Source organism: Rhinopithecus bieti, unplaced genomic scaffold, assembly GCF_001698545.2.
Source record: "Rhinopithecus bieti isolate Rb0 unplaced genomic scaffold, ASM169854v2 scaffold_5626, whole genome shotgun sequence".
Lineage (NCBI taxonomy): Eukaryota > Metazoa > Chordata > Mammalia > Primates > Cercopithecidae > Rhinopithecus > Rhinopithecus bieti.
The window spans coordinates 8,162,737-8,184,538 of NW_016805666.1; the positions used below are offsets into that span (position 1 = coordinate 8,162,737).

At 39.3% G+C, this 21,802-nt stretch overlaps 1 protein-coding gene across 8 annotated transcripts in view; it reads right to left on the reverse strand.

The window, feature by feature from the left end:
* Window positions 1-21,802, reverse strand: part of ATP13A3 (ATPase 13A3) — an 87,023-nt gene extending 65,221 nt beyond the window's left edge. For 3 of the 8 annotated variants that reach the window (XM_017873467.1, XM_017873468.1, XM_017873462.1), the window contains exons 1-2: window positions 21,735-21,802; window positions 20,969-21,010 (exon numbers count right to left, since the gene is read on the reverse strand). The gene's annotated coding sequence lies outside the window, so the exon portion shown is untranslated. The other 5 variants (XM_017873464.1, XM_017873465.1, XM_017873463.1 and 2 more) reach the window with 5 other exon arrangements.

A 21,802-nucleotide genomic window follows, 5' to 3' on the forward strand; every position in this document is an offset into this window, starting at 1 on the left:
CACTTTGAGTACATTATATACTTCAAAGGAAATTACCCAAAAATTCACTTTTCACATAAACTTTTAGTCAACTCCAATGTGACAATTCCAACAGCTCTTACATTTATAACATATGTATGTTATAAACATATTTAAATTTTAAATGTACATAAGTAAAAGCCCTGATTATTTCAACGACTCCAAGAGGATAAAAAAAACCACATAAACATATTTAAAATACACTGCTTATCAAGATAAAAAATATATATTAAATACAATTCTACTATATATCTAATTAGACATTTGAAGCATGAATACCAAACTGATAAACCCATTACTTACAGAAGTATAACTTCTGCAGACTGCTGGAGCCATGGTTTTAATCAAGTCAAATTCTACGTCAGAGAAAACAAACTGAAGGGATTTTCTCACCAATAGCACTGTGTCATCACTCTTCCCAATTCCTGACATTAGGCGGCTTTCAGAAGCTGGCTCTTAAGAATAAAAATAATACTAAGCACAAAAATTTACAATTTTATGCCAAATATTTCTGTTTTGGTTCTGTCTGAACTGCTTTCAAAATGATGAAGATATTAAAATTTAGAATTTTGTAATTCACCAATTTTTAGTAAGTTTTCAGAAGATGTGCCCTTCTGCCATCTGTCACTGGTAGAGCTCCTATTATTTGAATGAATCCTAGCTAGTTAGCTCACCGAAGTTCCCATTCCACAGTGCACGCCTGAGTCTTGATGTTATCTGAATAGCAAGGAGCTTATAGGCTATTGTGCTTAACCAAACCCTTCCTTGAATTTATAATAAACTTGATTTGCTGTGCGAGTCTAAAAAAAAAAAAAGAAAAGAAAAGAAAAGCAGTATGGGACAAAGTGAAGCTACTGGAAAAAAACTCACTAAATTAGATACGCTAATTTTTGAAAGTTTACTATTTTTTCACATTATGTAATTACTACAAACAATTAAAGTATAATATTTATCCTATACTATGCCACAAGTTAGTCAGATTTCTTTCCTTAAAACAAGATGAGTTGTTTTCAGACACAGAAATCTCCAAACCTCAAAGACATCTTTGCTTCAAACCTGAGTTTCTCATGAGCTGTAACAATATTATAATAGTGAGGGTGGACAGTGTTGAATTTTTTTAAGGATAGTCTATTTATGTGCCTACAATTCCAAAGTAGGTAATTTCACAAAGTGATTTAAAGAATGACCTGTAATCAAGTAAAAGTTCAAGCAAAGCAATTTTGAGTAACACATTTTTAACTTAATTTTTTTCCTTCAGTCAGTATTTGCCATCTTCAGCAGTACTGAAGTAAAAAACTAAAATTAAAAACGCATTCTTCACCGAGGCAGGCGGAATGCCTGAGGTCAGGAGTTTGAGACCAGCGTGGCCAACATGGTGAAACCCCATCTCTACTAAAAATCCAAAAATGAGCCAGGCAAGGTAGCATGCGCCTGTAATCCTGGCTACCCAGGAGGCTGAGGCAGGAGAACTGTTTGAACCTGGGAGGTGGAGGTTGCAGTGAGCCAAGACTGCACCACTGCACTCTAGCCAGCATGACAGAGCAAGACTCCATCACACACACACACACCAAAAAAATGCATTATTCAAAATTCACAGCTAGGTGCAGTGGCTCACGCATATAATCCCAGCACTTTGAGAGGCCAAGGCAGGAGGATCACATGAGGCCAGAAGTTCGAGACCAGTCTGGCCAACATGGTGAAACCCATGTCTACTAAAAATACAAAAATCAGCCAGGTGTGGTGGTGTACATCTGTAATCCTAGTTATTAGGGAGGCTGAGGCAAGAGAACTGCTTGAACCCGGGAGGCGGAGGGTTGCAATGAGCAGAGATCACACTGCACTCCAGCCTGGGGAACAGAGTGAGACTCTGTCTAAAAAAAAAAAAATTCACAAAAATAAGTAAGTATAAAAGAAATTCAAGTAACTGAATTTCTCAATGGTGTTTAAGTTTATAACATATATAATTCTGGAGTTTTAAAAATTAAAACTTCACTGAGACTTCTGTGACACCTTGTACTGCTGAATGAGAGAAGGAATTACCCTGCTTTGTTTTGTAGTCCTAGATTTTTTTTTCTGAGAATTAAACATACCTACCAATGTTAAATAAAGATTTGATAAACCCATCTTTAAAGACCACACAAGCCAAGAGTGCTTTAATGATCTTGAAATATAAACAGCACAGCTAGCATTCTAAATATTATTTTATTTTCAAACTTGTAAAATTTACGGCAAATGAGAAGATAACCTTGTACAGTTCAAAATCAGTTCTACTTTTTGCTGTTGAAATAAAATATGCCCCAATACATTTAAAGTCCTAACTCTACTCACTAAACAATTTCAATTTTAATACCTATACAAATATATATAAAAAGAATTTTTCAAAAATCAGAATCATCCAACTATAATAACCAAATTGTGGCAATTCTTTATGAGGGCAAAACTTAAAACTTCAAGTCAGCTCCTAAAAATAAGAATGACATAATATAATTTAATGAATACGTGGAAATTTTACAAGGATACCAGCTAAATTTTAACAAAGCTCTACTCAATACCCACTTTATCACTTCCCATCTTGGACTTTCTCTTATAATATGCTTTTGTTTCTGTGTTTAGGCTTAAGGAAGACCATTGTATCCAACATACACCAAACCAAGACTGTATTTACATTTGTAAAGTGGAGTCTTTGTATAATTATACTTTTTTGTATGTTACAAAACAATGTGATAGCTGTAACAAAATAAGTTTTAATTAGGAAAGATAACCTAATTACTTATACTTGGATCAGTATGAAGAAGAGTTTGGCCTACACTATACCATTCATTCCAGGATAGGTACTTTATTACTTTTATTATACACACTATTTAAAACACAAAATCAACCCTTTTATTCAAAGAAATCCCACAGAGTTTTGTCTAATTGTATAGTATTTGGCAAAAAGGGGTAAGTTACCTTTGGACTGACAAATGATGTGTGTATTTTACTCTCTCTTTATGACATAAGAAAATATGCAAAATATCATTTATATGCAATGTAATAAAACAGTTTGCATTCTCAAAATGTCCACTTACATCATTGAGAGATTTTCTATTTCAATTATTCAAGCTACTACTGTGTTATTAAAACTTTCATACTTTTCCCTAAATTGTTTTCAAGTCTGTAACTTTAAAATTCCACATTCAAGCTTAAGAATTATACGACTCTCATGGTTGCTAGATAGATTTCAAAACATTACTACTATCTATGATGAAAAATGCTGCAGCAGGCAATAGGAAACAGTGGTAAGTCCCAGACTGAATATTCAAAACNTGAAATATAAACAGCACAGCTAGCATTCTAAATATTATTTTATTTTCAAACTTGTAAAATTTACGGCAAATGAGAAGATAACCTTGTACAGTTCAAAATCAGTTCTACTTTTGCTGTTGAAATAAAATATGCCCCAATACATTTAAAGTCCTAACTCTACTCACTAAACAATTTCAATTTTAATACCTATACAAATATATATAAAAGAATTTTCAAAATCAGAATCATCCAACTATAATAACCAAATTGTGGCAATTCTTTATGAGGGCAAAACTTAAAACTTCAAGTCAGCTCCTAAAATAAGAATGACATAATATAATTTAATGAATACGTGGAAATTTTACAAGGATACCAGCTAAATTTTAACAAAGCTCTACTCAATACCCACTTTATCACTTCCCATCTTGGACTTTCTCTTATAATATGCTTTTGTTTCTGTGTTTAGGCTTAAGGAAGACCATTGTATCCAACATACACCAAACCAAGACTGTATTTACATTTGTAAAGTGGAGTCTTTGTATAATTATACTTTTTTGTATGTTACAAAACAATGTGATAGCTGTAACAAAATAAGTTTTAATTAGGAAAGATAACCTAATTACTTATACTTGGATCAGTATGAAGAAGAGTTTGGCCTACACTATACCATTCATTCCAGGATAGGTACTTTATTACTTTTATTATACACACTATTTAAAACACAAAATCAACCCTTTTATTCAAAGAAATCCCACAGAGTTTTGTCTAATTGTATAGTATTTGGCAAAAGGGGTAAGTTACCTTTGGACTGACAAATGATGTGTGTATTTTACTCTCTCTTTATGACATAAGAAAATATGCAAAATATCATTTATATGCAATGTAATAAAACAGTTTGCATTCTCAAAATGTCCACTTACATCATTGAGAGATTTTCTATTTCAATTATTCAAGCTACTACTGTGTTATTAAAACTTTCATACTTTTCCCTAAATTGTTTTCAAGTCTGTAACTTTAAAATTCCACATTCAAGCTTAAGAATTATACGACTCTCATGGTTGCTAGATAGATTTCAAAACATTACTACTATCTATGATGAAAAATGCTGCAGCAGGCAATAGGAAACAGTGGTAAGTCCCAGACTGAATATTCAAAACTGGCAGAAGCAAAATGGCTTAGAGAGAAAACTGGCACCTACCCCTGAGATCATCAAAAAGGCGAATACATCAATAAATTGGTGACAATAGCTACCTCTGGGCTGGGTGGGTGTGAGGAAGAGACATCAGTGCCTTTTGAATGCCTTCCAGAAGGAAAACGGAATAGTTGATTGAATATACGCCTAAACTTCTAATTCTACAATGCAAGGCCAAGCCTGGGTCTCAACCTGCAGGAACCTTTGAAATACATCGGCCGGGCGCGGTGGCTCAAGCCTGTAATCCCAGCACTTTGGGAGGCCGAGACGGGCAGATCACGAGGTCAGGAGATCGAGACCATCCTGGCTAACACGGTGAAACCCCGTCTCTACTAAAAAATACAAAAAACTAGCCGGGCGAGGTGGCGGGCGCCTGTAGTCCCAGCTACTCGGAGGCTGAGGCAGGAGAATGGCATAAACCCGGGAGGCGGAGCTTGCAGTGAGCTGAGATCCGGCCACTGCACTCCAGCCCGGGCGACAGAGCGAGACTCCGTCTCAAAAAAAAAAAATACATCATGGTGCTCTATCAGACCATTCTCTTTGACTGCATCTTACCCCAGACAAGAGAAAGTTATCATTCTGACGCCTCCTTAACAAGTATATTTCTATTAATTAGATTTAGTTCTACCTCCTCTACATTTTGGCCTAGCTGAAAAAGCATGTGCCCATAATACAGCTTTTAAGTAACAGCAAATTGAAAAAAAAAAAAAACAAAAATGTTGAGACAGCATCTTGCTCTGTCTCCTAGGCTGGAATGCAGTGGCACAACCTTAGCTGACTGCAACTCCGCCTTCCGGGTTCAAGCAATCTTATTGCCTCAGCCTCCTCAGTAGCTGGGACCACAGGTGTGTACCATCATGCCCAGCCAATTTGTTGTGTTTTTATAGAGATGGGATTTCACTATGTTGCCCAGGATGGTCTCAAACTCCTGGACTCAAGCAATCTGCCCACCTCGGCCTCCCAAAGTGCTGGGATTACAGGCGTGAGCCACCACACCCAGCCCTCAGTTATTTTTATCAAACTAATTCCCCTAAGAATTCAGTGTGCATCTTATGCCAGGTTCTTTACTACATTATAACAGTAGGATTTACAACTTCATCCTCAAAACAAACAAAAATAAATGAAAAGAGCACAAAACAAGAGTCAACTTTAGATTCAGTGGCTGGCTTCGTCGAGCAACAGTGTAGTGGCTTTCAGGTGGCTGGAGGTGACTCGCAATTTGTAGTATCTCTGAATTCACTAACAGGTCAAAATGCAAATCTTTGTGAAGACCTTGACCATCACCCTGGAGGAGGAGCCCAGTGACACCACTGAGAATGTAAAGGCCAAGATTCAGGGTACAGAAAGTATGCCCCCTGACCAGAAGAGGCTCATTTCTGCAGGCAACCAGCTGGAAGATCACACTCTTTCTGATTACAACATCCAGAGTCAACCCTGCACCTGGACTCCACCTGAGGAATGGCTGTCAGTTCTTCAGTCTCCTATTCACAGTGCCCAATAACGGCATTAACTCTGCACCGCAGCCATTTGCCCCAATTTAAATTTAGAAATGACCAGTTTCAGGGATAGCTAAACCTGCTCAAAATGTTAATAAAAGTTTTGTTGCACAGTAGCCAAAAAAAAAAAAAAAACACACAAGTCAACCTTAACTTTTCCTTAAATAACAATTAACTCAACATGAACTATGAACTATGATGCAAGTTCCTTCACGCTGGTCTCAATTTCTTCTCCAGTAAAACAAGGCAGGTGGAATAATTTCTGTAATAAATATCAATCAAAAAGGTTTGGAGCTACACAAGCATACATAGCCTTTGTATATGGCCTGCTGGTACACTCTTTCACCACTAGGGGATGTTCCAACATTAGGAAGGAAAAAAGGCTGAGTTACAACAAGACTTAATAAACAGAACTGTTGCAGTTACCCAACGTGATCAAGAATGATTAAAGATGAGAAATTATCTCAAAGAACTAAAAATAGAACTACTATTCGACCCAGCAATCCCATTACTAGGTATATATCCAAAGGAAAATAAATCGTTCTACAAAAGACACATGCACTCATATGTTCATCACAGCACTATTCACAATAGCAAAAACATGGAATCAACCTAGGTGTTCATCAACAGTGAATTGCCTAAAGAAAATGTGGCACATATACACTATGGAATACTATGCAGCCATAAAAAAATAAAATTATGTCCTTTGCAGCAACATGGATGCAGCTGGAGGCCATTATCTTAAGCATTCAAATTAATGCAGAAACACAAAACCAAATACTACATGTTCTCACTTATAAGTGGGATCTAAACATTGGATATACACAGACATAAAGATGGGGAAGAATGGACACCGCGGAAGACTAGATGAAGGAAGGGGTGGGGCTAGGGTGCTTACTACCTGGTTGATGGGATTAATGATACCCCAAACCTTGGCATCACACAATATCATCCATGTAACAAACCTGCACAGGTTCCCTGAATCTAAAATGAAAGTTGAAATTTTAATGAGAATATTTTTATTTTAGTACCAGCGGAGATCGTGGCATGGAAAGCAGGAATTGCCTTTGTAAAAGATGCCCTGCATTCATGTGTCTCAACAAAAACTTAAGATACGCAAAAAAACACAAAACAAATGATAATGGGGAGGACAGAGGCAGCTATATTAACACTCCCTTTAGATTCTAGTCTAAAAAAACTAGAATTTAGGGATCTTACAAAGTTGTAAAGCAAGGGAGAGAACAGTAACAAAGAGCAAATGAACCTATTACAGAACAAGACAATGTATTTAAAGTGCAAAATTAAGTTGTAAGATATTATTTGCCCATTAAACTGGTGGGAAAACACACACACACACACACACAAAACCTGACAAGGAGCAACCTTATATATTGGTCTTAGGAGTGAATCTGTACTACCTTTTTAAAAAACCAGCTGACAAGACATTTAAATTTTGTCTACGGCCATACCACTCTGAACGTGCCAGTCTCATCTCAGAAGATATTTAAATTTAAAACCTACATACTTTGATCCAACAATCCCAGTTTTTAAAATCTATGACATATATATACAGGTACATAGGTACAAAACACATATACTGCAGCAATGTTAGCAGCAGGGGGAAAAATCCTAGAACCTGCCTGAACGTCCATCAATAGAAGGACAGATGAATAATTTATGGAATTAAGGAGAATGAGTTAAATCTATGTGTAGAGACCAAGATAGATCTACATAATATATAAAAACAGGAAAAAAGGAGTATGTCTAATACATTATTTTTATAGCAACCAAATAACTCTTTGGATATGCGTGTTTAAAAGACCAAAGAGAAAGGTGTAAGATATACACCAAACTGTTAACATCATCTCATATTGCAAGGCAGAGGGTACCATTAACAGTTTCTCCAAATTCCTCTGCATCTTTAGACTTACGAAGTAGAGTATAAAAGTTTTGTGCTGTCTTTCCTTTGGGGGGTGATAGTACATATTTAAAGCAAAAACATTAGAACAAATAAAAGAGTTTTTTGGGTTTTAAGAGATGGGGTCTCACTCTGTCACCCAGGTTGGAAGACAGTGGGACCGTCACAGCTGACCATAACCTCGACTCCTGAGCTCAAGGGATGTTCCCTTGAGCAGGAAGGGGCTGCGGGCCTGAGCCACCACACCTAACTAATTCCCCCAATTCCCCCATAAAGATGAGGTCTCTTCATCTTGCCAGGCTGGTCTCCAACACCTGGGCTCAAGGGATCCTCCCACCTTGGCCTCCTAAGCTGCTGGAAATCGGAGTATGTTAAAATACGCAGAAAAGAAATTGTGCGGCATGGGTATTTAATATAATAGGAATTGACAAATCAAGAGTTTCATTAACAGCTTGTGTAAACAAACCAAACGGACAAATGAGCCTAATTTCCCCAAACTAAAAATTATACTTTTAAGTTCAGAGTTAAGGTAAAGGGTTTTGTTGAGTAATATGTAAATTTATGTATGTATTCCATTATAATGCAAATTAACAACTATTCATTTGAAACTGTAATGCTATTAATGAAAATCTCAAGTAACTGCTGACATTTCAGTCATCAATTTAAAGATGGTCTTTGAAATTTAAACATTCACGAATTCTCATTTTACCATATAGCTGAAATCAAGACACTGCTGAGATGAAACCTTACAGCTGCTGCCGGCGAGTGACTGCTGTGATGCAGTCACTGTACATTCATGCTTCAAACTGGCCACACTACTCAGACTGTGACCATTTCAGCTAAGTAATGTGCACTGTTGCTAAGACTATATTGAGTTTAAATTACTAATGAAAGTATTTGAAAAGATTACACTGTAGTTGCATAATAAAACAAAAAGTAACATTCTGCATAGAAAGATGCTGAAATAGAGCAGCACAATGGAGAGGAAAAGGTAGGATGAGAAAAAGAGGAGGCTAGGGAATAATATAGGAATAGGGAAGACTAGGGAAGAAAAAAAGAAGAGTAGAAGAAAATTTTCCAGAGGTTATACTTCCAAGTCTTCAGTGTGTTAAAGAGATACATATAAACCTCAGAAAAGTTTGTTTTTTCTTATTAATAGCAAACCCCAAAATAATTTTTTTCATTACTTCTGTATGGTTCACTTCAGAATTACTCTACAATTTGAAACAAAGCAAAATTAGTTTTCCTCATGATCTATACTACGGAATGACTCACATTTCACTCTTCCAGATTCTGATTTGAAAATCCAACCACAAAGAAGCACAAAATCACTAGGAAGTTATTTTGTACAAAAAGTACAATCCTGCAAATCTATAACTGTAACTCATAGGTACTTGGGTCAACTTTAAGTTACATGAATGTGGGTTTTTCTACTTGAGTCCTTTGTCTAATGTGAAACCCACCCATGCTAACTCAGCACAGACAATACAAAGCCCATAACATTTACATCCAATAAATATTTCAAAAATACACTAATATAAGTTACTATTGAAGAAGTTAATTACCTTATTCGTGGTACAACCATCAGAAAAATGTTACCTTTCTAACCTCTTATAATTGTCCTGTATGCCACTATTCAGGATTCAAAACACACCACCCCCCCCCCCCCACAATCAATGTATTTAGGTACTATAACAACCATAATAGTGACATCTGTATGGGAATATTTAGTTTACACAACACTTTCATGGGCATTATGTATCTACTTACCAGAATACTGTCTTTCAAAACCAGGAAAAAATCATCTTCACTTAATCAAGATTAGTATTTTTCATTTTCCCCAGAAAGTCAAGCATGGGTGACTTTACAGGAAAAAGCCTCCCCAACAAATCAAGGAATGACATGGAGGCAGCACCATCTTTCAAACAACAAAATTCATTTAAAAACCAATTCTTGCTCCAAATGTATTTGAAATACATTTCTCCATAAAGAAAATAGTGTCTAGGTTCCTAAGATAGCCCACAAATGCCCATTTTACCTCCTACAACTCTGCTGTGCTGCAGTTCACATTACACTAGCTTGGGTTGCTGGGCGGGTAGCCAGGTTACCAAGCCTCCATTTCCTCTGCCCACTTCTTCATTATTAATATTCCTCAGGCTCTTCTCTTTGTAACAATCTCATCGAGGTGGCACTACTGGACTATCTCGATGGCAACTACCAATTCATTTTCAGCACTGATCTCTCATGTGCTTCAGACCCACAGATTCAACTACATGTTTGCAGACAGCTCAAATTCAATAGGTTCATTTTCTCTTTCTCCCAAAAAATCTGCCCCACCACCCAGCCACCACCGATTCCCCCTACTCCTTTAATAAGCATGATTTTCCTAAAAAGCCAAGCCAGGAATTTAGAAGTCACCTTTGAACTCTTCCTATCTCACACCTTCTATATCCAACCGGACACTCATCTTATCATGACTACCCTTCTCAAATCCACCTCACCATGCCTATCTCCATCAGCTTTGCCTTGATTCAGGTCCTGAGCCCTCATCTCCCTCATTCAAGTCTGTATGCAGCCAGATATGACCATTTCTCTCTCTCCGTAAAATTTCAGTAGCTTCCCATTGTCTGTAGTAGCAATTCCCAAACTGCTAAAAGAGTACCTTTAAAGTAAGTTTTTTGTTTGTTCAAAAAAATTAAGTTGAACTAGATTAAACAATATTAAGCAGGCCTCTCACTAGCAAGGTTTTGAAGTCTTACAACACACAACATGATGTATTTCCCTACCATGAGGAACTGCGGTGGAAGGGAGCCCCAACTGGGTTTCAAGGTCAAAGTCAAAACTGATTGCAAGACATGTAAGATCCTACAGACTCTGGCCCTGCCTAGTTGTCAACACCATCTGCCATTCATCAATGGTTATCATTCGCCCCTTACAAACCTTCCACGTCACTCATTTAGAACACACTCTGTAACTGTTCCCTGACTCCAATTCTTTATATAGAATATTCCTTCTGCCCAGAATGCCCTTCTCTTAGTCTGGCTAAAGAGCTCCTACTTGCTCTTCCAGGACCAGCTCAGGCTACTAAGCTTTGATTGTCCCTTCCACCTCCTAGCAGAGGACTGCCTCCACCTTTCTCCCACCTCTGCAGGTATCAGAGCACTTGTCCAACAATATTGAACTTACAGACTAAAAACCTCAAAGGCTGGGAACCAGGCAAGCATCCAGCAGTGCAGCTGAATAAAGGAGACAGGGCAAGACTGGGCGAAGTAGGGGTTGAATCCCTCTTCTTTTTCCGGGCAAAATTTGACGACAAAGTAATTTTGTCTTTGGCATGCTCCCGCATCTCATCCCTATTCCCCTTTCCCAGTTCTCCCAATATCCTGTGTTCTCAGGTCCCTTAGTGATCTCATGGAACTCTACACAACCTCCACCACAGCACTATGTTCTTCAGATCAACCCTCTTAACCAGGATCCTTCTGTTCAGAAGTTAATACATAAATTAGTGACAGCTTCTCATAGCTGTTAACCTAAGATGGATCACTAAGAAACAAAATTTTAAAAGAAGTATGGAGAGAATATGGGGAGTGGACACTCTATCGCACAGAAAGGCTGGCCCAGAAGAGTCTAGGAGTCTCTTCCTGACTGTGCCTCCCAGAAGTGTTTCCACTTCACTTCATTCATTCCTACAGATTAGCTGCAATGAGTGCTACAGGTAGACACAGAGCTGGGGCCAGCGCTACAATCCTACAGATCATCCATTTTCTTGGGTTGAATACCTCTGTGTATTTGTTTTAGTTTAAGACCACTTACGGTTAATTCCTCAGCAGACAGAAAGTTCTCACCAACATGTTCACCAATGAACTTAAAACAGTGTCTTCACTCTAGCCAAGCAGTTCCCTGAAATCTAACCCCAACTACTGCTTGACTAGAAAATAGTAAATTAAATCAGAAAACCAAGATGTTGTCAAGTATCCTAACATTTCAAATAAATCTGTAAATGTTAAATTAGCATTTCCAGCAATAATCATTCTGGTTTATTGCCAATTTGATTTCATAAAAAGTCATTTGTTAGAATGGTATCGCCTACCATGTACCAACTAGTGGTCTAAATGCTGGAGCTTACAAGATTAAATTTCTAACCTTAAGGAATCACATCTAGTAGGCTAGACAAATAAGTAAGCAAACAAATATCAAACAACATGGTGAGCAATGGCAGCAGGGAGAAAGAGAGGAGAACCAAGAACAGAAAAGACTTCAAAAAAAAACTATCCCTTGATCTAAGACCTGAAGGATGTAAAGCTGATCAAGCAAACAAGCAGTAAGAGGAAAAATATGAGGGGAAAAAATAGAGAGATGAAACCTAAGCAGGGGAACCGCCATATGCAGAAGTACTATAGTGAGAGATCCTAAAAAATGCCAGGAACACAAGTTATTTAAACTGACTGGAGCACACAGGGTGATGGCCTTTGAGGAATAACTACAAATGGAAGTTTAGAAAGACAGGACAGGATCAGATTATAAGCAAGGGTCTTGTTAGACATAATAAACAATAGAGATTATCTTGTAGGTGATGGAGATTCTGAACTTTTCTCACCTGAAAGAGATCCTAGGCCAGGCCAAGGAGCCACATTCCTAAAGAATACAACGTGAATGGTATCCTCTGGACTTGTGCAGTGCAACAGCACAGTGTTCACCTGCTGGAGTGTGTATGTGTGACAGAGCAGAACTCATTCATTGATGTCTCCCCAGCATCCAGCCCTGTGTTTGGCATGTACAGGAACTAAAACACTATTGAATAGTTAGATGTATCAACTCAGTCCTAAGGGCGTAACCAAGAGGCCCTAACCAAGCCCCATTCCTTGCTACCTATAAAATCACAACTCTTATGCAGTACAATAACTTATCATTGCCACAACTATTAAGGGAACATGAAGAATGGTGATTCACTATGGGCTGCACCAGAGATGAGAAAGGATTGGGGGAGGGGGTACTCTTTAAGATGCTTCTGAATCTGACTAAATTAAGGAGTTTATTCTATTCTTTTCACCAAACACTGAACAGAAAACCATGGGTTAGCTTAAAATTATTCTTCAACGAACTCTAAGGCAGTGCTGACAACTATGAAAAGTACATTTTCATATCAAAAAGACCCATTAAATATTTCAACTAAGAGTTTGCTAGGTTAGTCTAGTCTTTCAAATAAGTAAGTGCTACAGACAAAATTATGTCATTTGCCTGTTGTACTTTACATTTTACTTAGTATACTAATCTACTTATTATAATTAGCATTCAATAGGTTTCTATCTTTTGTGCTTAGGAAAATAAGAAACAAACATTAAAAAAAGGAGAAACAAGGAAACTACAGATGAAAATTGTAAATAAGCTTAGAAAACTGGTGGCTTAAGAAGCTAAGGCATGATCTAGACATGAATGAAAAATCTTTATATAAGGAACAAGTGACTAGGATTCCATGTTTAAAGAAATCTAAAGGTCACAAAATTGAAATATAATTCAAAGTCTTCTTTAAAAAAAAGTAGAAATATTTGACTAATCAGAATTTTTAAATGAAAATAAGGCATATGAAGTCCTATAAAATAAACATAATTACAGATAGATTTAAATTTTATAATGTGGTCAGAGATAGAGACACCGGGTAACAGTAACATAGAAGATGGGAGAGAAAGCAGACTGCAAACATACCAGAGACACAAAGTGAAAAACTAAAATATACATAAAATGTATATGGGAGATACATGAGGTTAACATCTTGGGCTTTTGAGGATGTTGCAACTAAAGATAAAAAATCACGGAGTGTTTTCGACATAAAAAGCCTGAATACAACATTATTGCCTGCTTTTCCAGTTAACAAAAAACCAAAAAGCACACACATCTGACTTGTTTTGAATCTCTTCAATGTTACTAAGCTAACAAATAATAAGTTACCCTTCACTCAGATTCATATCCTTACAATTCTCTAAGGTACCCTTTATCACCTCTATCTGGCAAATAAAAAAGCTCACAGAGGTTCAGTGACTTACTTAATCCGGACTACAAGACTGGTATGTGACAGAGCTGTAATTCAAAATCACTATGGCTGTGAAGCCCACATTTTTATCCAATACACCATGCCCTCTCCCAGGACATGAGACTGTTCAGTTTTTAGCCACCATCATGTTTTTACACACTCACATTTTCTTACTGTGCTATCCCCAGAGTAATATTTAAGTTCAGATACTTTAAATTTTGTGGAATCCATTAACAATTTTTATAGCTCCTTTAAAACAATGCAGATCTTGCTAGCAGTAAGGAAAACGTTTATTCTTTAAAAAAAAAAAAAAAAAACACTCAAAGTAGTTGAGTATCCCCTCAGAATGACAGAAAGTACCAATAATCTCCTAATATTTTCAACTTTATTACCTAGCCTTTTAATTATACTAGATTTTTTTGTGGCATAACCTTAGGGAGATAGCAGACGTTCATAAATACCTAAGTTATTTCTCCATTATTCACACTGTGGAGTCATCTCATATATGCACTAATTAATTAAACCAATTCAACTACTTATACTCTGGGGAGAAGCAACAGAGAAAAATAATTCAAATAATGATGATAGTATGCCTTCCTTTACATCCCTGTCCCAGACTGAGCATGAAATGAAGACTACAAATCTGCTATGCTCAGTCAATCTAAAGACCCATTCACCTGTCAAAACAGGTCTCACATAGCTGATGAGGATTCCAGCTCACCAAAAAGGGACCTCTATAAAACTACAGGAAAACTGGCAGCTGGAATTCAAAGACAGACTCTCAGTTTCCAACCAGTTTTCAAACTGGTGCCTTTTAAAAGACTTTTCCAAGAGTAATTTTGACGTCACAGGATTTTATCTGAGAATTTAGGCCCAAAGGCCCCATGAACGGTGGCTTCACTTTATTCAGTGAAGTGAATTTATTTATTTCACTTTAGATCAATCAGAAAAAAATCAGGACCTAAAACACTTGTCTTTTATATCAAAGTAAATAACTAAAATATATTTCATCCTCTTTCACAAAAGGGGAAAAAAAAAAACAGCACAGGGATGCTATAAAGAAGCCACCCTTAGACACGTATGTGGGAGCAATTCCATGACTCATTTTAAACAAACTAAATATAGTTTGTTTTAAGAAGTCTGTCAAGCAAGCAAAGGCAACCCTTAAAATTAGTTGGCTCTCACTGGAAAAAAAAAAAAATGCCAGAGTTTTGAGATGTGCCATTACTACAGAGTACAAAATTAAAGCAAGGGTGAAAGGAACACCCCAGGTAGAGCAAGGATCTGAGGTTCTCACCCCACATCCTTTACGCTGTCACTTACTTCACTTTCCTCTTCTGTAAAAAGGAACTAATCTAAATAATCCATGATCTCTCCGCATTATTTTCCAGTCTCACATCTCTTTATTTCAATGTTCAACTCCTTTGTGAAAAAAATAAGAAAAACTCACTGAGCTAGAACCATCTTTCACCTTACCATCCAACATCAGTTACAAGTATTTTTACTTAAAACTTGAGAAAGATTCTACAGACATCAGCAATTTCCAGACCACGTAACTAGGAAATTCTACTTTACATAGTTAACTCACTTTTTCTGGAAATTTAATTTCTTATCTAACTAGTCTCTGAGTGTCAGTTGATCATTTAAAACCAAGATCCACAGGGAGTAAGCGTAAGAATCAACAAAAAAGACAAAATTCTGATTAAGAGATTAATTTCGTGGTCTTGACGTTTTACTATTTGAGTTAATGTTCTACCATCTCAGACTCCAGCAAAGGCTCCAATACGGCCCTGCGGGTCTAAGATGTTAACAGATATGGTATTGGCATAGTTCCCTCTAGAGAACCGTTTTATGGAAACTTTTCAGCAATCCCCATCCTCAAACAACTTTCCTCAGTATCAGAAATTTATTTGGACAGTTCTCTCCTTTATTCCATTTTTCTCCCTTCTTACTGATTACCATTAAGTCATTTTTTTTTTTTTTGAGACAGAGTCTCGCTCTGTTGCCCCGGCTGGAGTGCAGTGGCGCGATCTCGGTTCACTGCAAGCTCCGCCTCCCAGGTTCACGCCATTCTCCTGCCTCAGCCTCCTGAGTAGCTGGGACTACAGGCACCCGCCACCACGTCCAGCTAATTTTTTGTATATTTAGTAGAGACGAGGTTTCACTGTGGTCTCGATCTCCTGACCTTGTGATCCGCCCGCCTAGGCCTCCAAAAGTGCTGGGATTACAGGCATGAGCCACCGCGCCCGGCCCATTAAGTCATTTTTTAAACTATCATAACAGTAATCATTTTTTCCAATTAGCATTTACTCATGTCATCTCATTTTACCTCTATTTTTTACCCTACTAATACAAATTATTTTTGGTTCTGTTTTAAGACAAAGTCTCGCTTTGTCACTCAGGCTGGTCTCAAACTCCTGCCCTCAAGCCATCCTCCTGCCTTGGCCTCCCAAAGCACTGAGACGAGTCACTGTGCATAACCTACTAACACAAATGGTTTTAACTCCTTTTACAATCACTAGTTATCTAGTGATAACTGATTAACTTCAGGACCTTCTTCTATCTTATATCTACTTTTCTACAGACTAGTTTGAGCCCAGAACTTTTTCATTTTTTTAAACCTAAATCTTAATCAAAATTATGTGCCAGAAATCTGAACCTCTCTTTATTTCTCTACTCTCAAAATATGATGATCGACAAAACTCAAACAAGAACCTAACAATCTCCTTGCTTCTTGCATGCTATCTGAACGTAAGAGGTTAATTAGAACACGGTTTTGGCTGGGCGAGGTGCCTCATGTCTGTAATTCCAACACTTTGGGAGGCTGAGGCATGAGGATCGCTTGAGGCCAGGAGTTCTGAGACAAGCCTGGGCAACAAACTGAGATACTCATCTCTACAAAAAAATTTTAAAGGCCGGGCGTGGTGGCTCACACCTGTAATCCCAGCACTCTGGAAGGCCGAGGCGGGCGGATCACGAAGGTCAGGAGTTCAAGACCAGACTGGCCAACATGGTGAAACCCTGTCTCCACTAGCGATACAAAAAATTAGCCAGGCATGGTAGTGGGCACCTGTAATCCCAGCTACTCGGGAAGCTGAGGCAGCAGAATCGCTTGAACCCGGGAGGTGGAGGTTGCAGTGAGCAGAGATCTTGCCACTGCGCTCCAGCCTGGACAACAGTACGAGACTCTGTTTAAAAAAAAAAAAAAAAAAATTTTTTTTTAAATTAGCCAGACACGATGGCACACACCTGTTGTCCCAGCAGGTGGGTTGCCTGAGGCCAGGAAGTTGAGGCTGCAGTGCGCCATGATTATGGCGCACTACACTCTAGCCTGAGTGACAGAGCAAGACTCTTTCTCTAGGAAAAAAAAAAAAAAGGATGGGTTGTAGTGATTAATGCTTGTAACCCTAACACTCTGGGAGGCCAAGGCAGGCGAACTGCTTGAGTTGAGGAGTTTGAGACCAGCCTACGCAATATGGTGAAAATCCACCCCTACAAAAAAAAAAAAAAAAAAAAAGAAAGCTCAGTGTACTGGTACACACCTGTGGTCCCAGATACCCTGGAAGCTGAGGTGGGAGGACTGCTTGAGCCCAGAAGGTCAAGGCTGCAGTGAGCCACGACAGAACCACTGCACTCCAGCCTGGGAGACAGAGCAAGACCCTATATCAAAAAAAACTCAACATGGTTTTGATGACTACAGATTTACTCTCTCCACAGGCAAATTAGCTTCATTTTCACAAAAACTATGTTCCAAAACCAAGGCTAAATCCCATCAGCTACCTCTTAGATCCAGATGAGATATGGCATATTCAGAATACATTTCATCACTAAGATTCTGGTGATACATCAGAAATGACATCTTAACAGGTATCAGACACTAGATCACCTTCTTTTAGCACACAACTGTGAAATGTTTTAACTGTTTTCTTTGATAGGTGATAAGCTGCCAACTCCTATTCCATTTATCATCCATTCAAATATAAGGTCTCCCACTTGATACTTACATAGTTAGTTTAGGTCACCAAATATACAGCACACAGAATCCACTTTGGATAAACCACATTATCAAGCTCATTTTGAAATCCTATTTCTGTCTTCAAGATTTTCGAAATTATAATCCACTTTGCTGTCATTCACAAGTATGAAGTTCTTATTTCCACCATCACTCAGACTGAGAAAAAAGACAGAATAAAGACAAAGTTCCACAGGGTGTCCCCATCACTGCTCATTCTCATGAGTTTGACCACTGAGTAGGTTGTATATCTATAGTAATATGATCTAGTGCCTATCTCCTAAGATTACTATTTATCTTAGGAATAAAGCATATTCATATTCTAAAACCTCATATTCACAGTAGTTACAAAACCACTGCGTTATGCAAGCATAGTCTGATTCAGTATATGGAACGGAAGAAGGAAAGAAACCATTATGTGCCAGGAAGAGTGCTCCTTTCTTTACATATGGTCTCAACTAATCCTCAACGCTTTCAGGTATCAGTATTCTTCTTTGTTAATAAAAAAAAAAAAAATGATAGAAGTTAAGCAACTTACAGTATAAGCGACTCTGAAGACAGACAGAAACCTAGCTCCATGTTAATGTGCTTAACATAAAGGTTTCTGTCTCTGGGTTTAGAGGTTAGTTGTACGTTACTGGGCAACATAACATCTCTGAACCTCAGTTTCCTCATCTATAAAATGGAGTTGAAGTGAAATAATTTATGTAAGGTGTTTAATTCAGAGCCTACTATATAGTAAGCTCATTCAATAACTATTAGCATTGGTCAAACTCGAATTGCTAGCTAAGAAAATCAGAAGTCAAACTCCGGTCTGATTTCCAAGTCCATGCTCTTTCCACTACAACATGCTATAGTTGCCAATACACACTTCTTATCCACACAAGAATCCACACTTAACATATGACATAGATGGGAAACTGCTATTACCTAAATGAGGTAACTATCAAGATCTAACTAAACCAGGCTGGGCGCAGTGGCTCACACCTGTAATTCCAGCACTTTGGGAGGCCGAGGTGGGTGAATCACCTGAGGTCAGGAGTTCAAGGCTAGCCTGGCCAATATGGTGAAACCCTGTCTCTACTAAAAATACAAAAATTAGCCGGGCAGGATAGTGGGTGCCTGTAATCCCAGCTACTCGGGAGGCTGAGGCATGAGAATCGCTTGTACCCGGGAGGCGGGGGGTACTGTGAGCTGAGATCATGCCATTGCACTACAGCCTGGGTGACAGAGCAAGACTCCATCTCCAGAAAAAAAAAAGATCTAACGAAACCAGCAGAAGTATTTTAGCTCTAGTATCTCATAAGATACCGTTTAGAAAACTCCTCATAAGACACCGTTTAGACCTTCAGGTATACAGAGTTTTGTTCCAAATTCCATGAAACTGGTTTCCTACCTATGTAGGAATTTATCCTATTTATCTGAAACCAGTTGTAAATCAGAATTTTAATTACCAAAGGTCCCTCTAAAAAGCTTACTCAGGTGACCTGAACAAAATGTCCCCTAGGGCAGGTACGGTGGCTCATGCCTATAATCCCAGCACTTCAGGAGGCCAAGACGGGAGAATCACTTGAGACTAAGAGCTCAACATCAGCCCCAGCAACAAAGCGAGAACCCATCTCTACAAAAAATTTAAAAAACGAGCCGGGCATGGTGGCTTGCGCTTGTAGTCCCACCTACTTGGGAGGCTGGCAGGAGGATCACTTGAGCCTGAGAAGTAAGGCTGCAGTGAGCCAGGATCGTACCACTGCACTCGAGCCTGGGTAACAGAGTGAGACCCCATCAGAAAAAAGGAAAGAAAGAGACAGAGAGAAAAAAACGAAAAGGAAAGAAAGGAAGCAAAAGAAAAGAGAAGAAGAGGGAAAGGAAGGAAGGAGAAATGGGCCTTCCTACAACAATCTGAACACTGCATCAACTTGAAGCTTGTCAATTTTACTTTCAAGATCAACTGCTACTTAATATTTTGTATTTAACTGTACCACTTTTAAAGTAAAGCAACCACCAAGCTCGGTGGCTCACGCCTGTAACACTAGCACTTTGGGAGGCCTAGGCAAGAGGATCACCAGAAGTCAGTAGTTCGAGACCAGCCTGGCCAACATGGTGAAACCCTGTTTCTACCAAAAATACAAAAAATTAGCTGGGTGTGGTGGCACATACCTGTAATCCCAGCTACTTGGGAGGCTGTGGCAGAAGAATCACTTGAACCCAGGAGGCAGAGGTTACAGTGAGCTGAGTTCACACCACTGCACTCCAGCCTGGGTAACAGAGCAAGATGCCATCTCAAAAAACAAAAAAAAATTTAAAGCAACCAAATAGTGTCACTCTTCCCACCCAATCCCCTGACCAAAGCCAGGCATTGTTGTTCTAACAAGGCTCAAAAATCTCACTTAACTATTTCACTCTCTGCCTGATCTAATAGTACGATAATGCAAATCAAAGATAGTAGCAAAAGTTATGTTCTACAACAATCATTAATAATAGGTTTACTATTTCGAACAACTTCCAAGCACTGATTTGCCTTAAAGGGGGTTGCAAACCAGCATGAGATGCCCACACACATTGATTTTTGGCAACTGCAGTCTATTCAGCAAAGCAACAAACCTCTAGCGAAAAGAATGCCACATATATTCCAGTGAAACAAAATTACTACACGTGCCTGGTAAAGAGGCTGCGTTCTAAGCAAAGATAGAGCACTGTTCATGATGTACTCACCCTTCAAAGGAATCACATCGAAACACTTTCATTTTAGCAACGAAACTTTTAAAAGGCTTTATTTTGCAATAATTTTTCAAGTCCCTGCATTTCTGAGATTCTTTAAATTCTAACTTCCTGCCTCATAGATCTAAAATAGCCAAGACATACCCAGGTATGTGCTATTCATTTAGTTAGAATAGTGTAGAGGAACACAAGTCTGTTTCTAGGGGTACGACTCCATACCCATTCATTTTGCACTAATGTAACCACTAAATATAGCTCTAAGACACTGATGATTAAAAGCGGTTAATTATGTGATTCATACCTTCTATGTCCAAACACCAAGATTCAGGGATGTCTGTCAGATCTATGGGAAGAGGGGACAATAAACACCTGTCACAAAGCTTTTTTCCAAACCGGGAAGCCCCCAGCTGAGTTCCTGCCAATCCCAACCCGATTCTCTCCCCTTCATCCCTACCCCTCACCTCCCCAAAAAAGCTAGAGGTCATACTTCCACCAGAACCTGACTTTGTGAAGGGAATGGAGAGACAGGCCATAACGAGAGTAGCCACGAGAACACTGCTAGGGGAAAGGGCCCTGGGTTTTTCTAGTCCGCACTGCCATAGAGTCCGAATGGGAGGCCTCAGGGAAGTCCGAAGGCACTTTTCCCCCACGGGATTCACTCATGTTATTTGTAAAATGCGGAGATGGCAAGCAGCTCCACACTCCACGGCAGAGGACGAGCTAGGGTCCCGCACAGACCCATCGAGGGCCCTGCCAGCACCCCTACCGCCTCTGCCCGCAGGACCTCCACCTCCCCCAGGTCTTTCCGAAGGGCTGACTACCAACCAGCCCGCGCCCGGCCCCCACGCTCGCCCCGGCAGGCGGCGCGTCCCCCCCAGGCCTTCGCCCACCGCGTGGGCTCCTGCCCTTGGCCTCACCTGTCCCCGACACTCCAAGTCCCCGCGATGCCCAACTCCGGCCCGAGAAGGCTGGCTGCGACCTCGCCCGGTACCCGCCGCCCCGACACCACCATTCGCCGCCTCGACTTCCCCCGTGGCCGCCGCCCACCCGCCCCTCGCCCCGCTCACCGGGGCCGCTCACTGGCCGCCGCCGCGCCGCCTCCTCCGCGGCCTCCCTCGCGACCGGACCAGCCCCA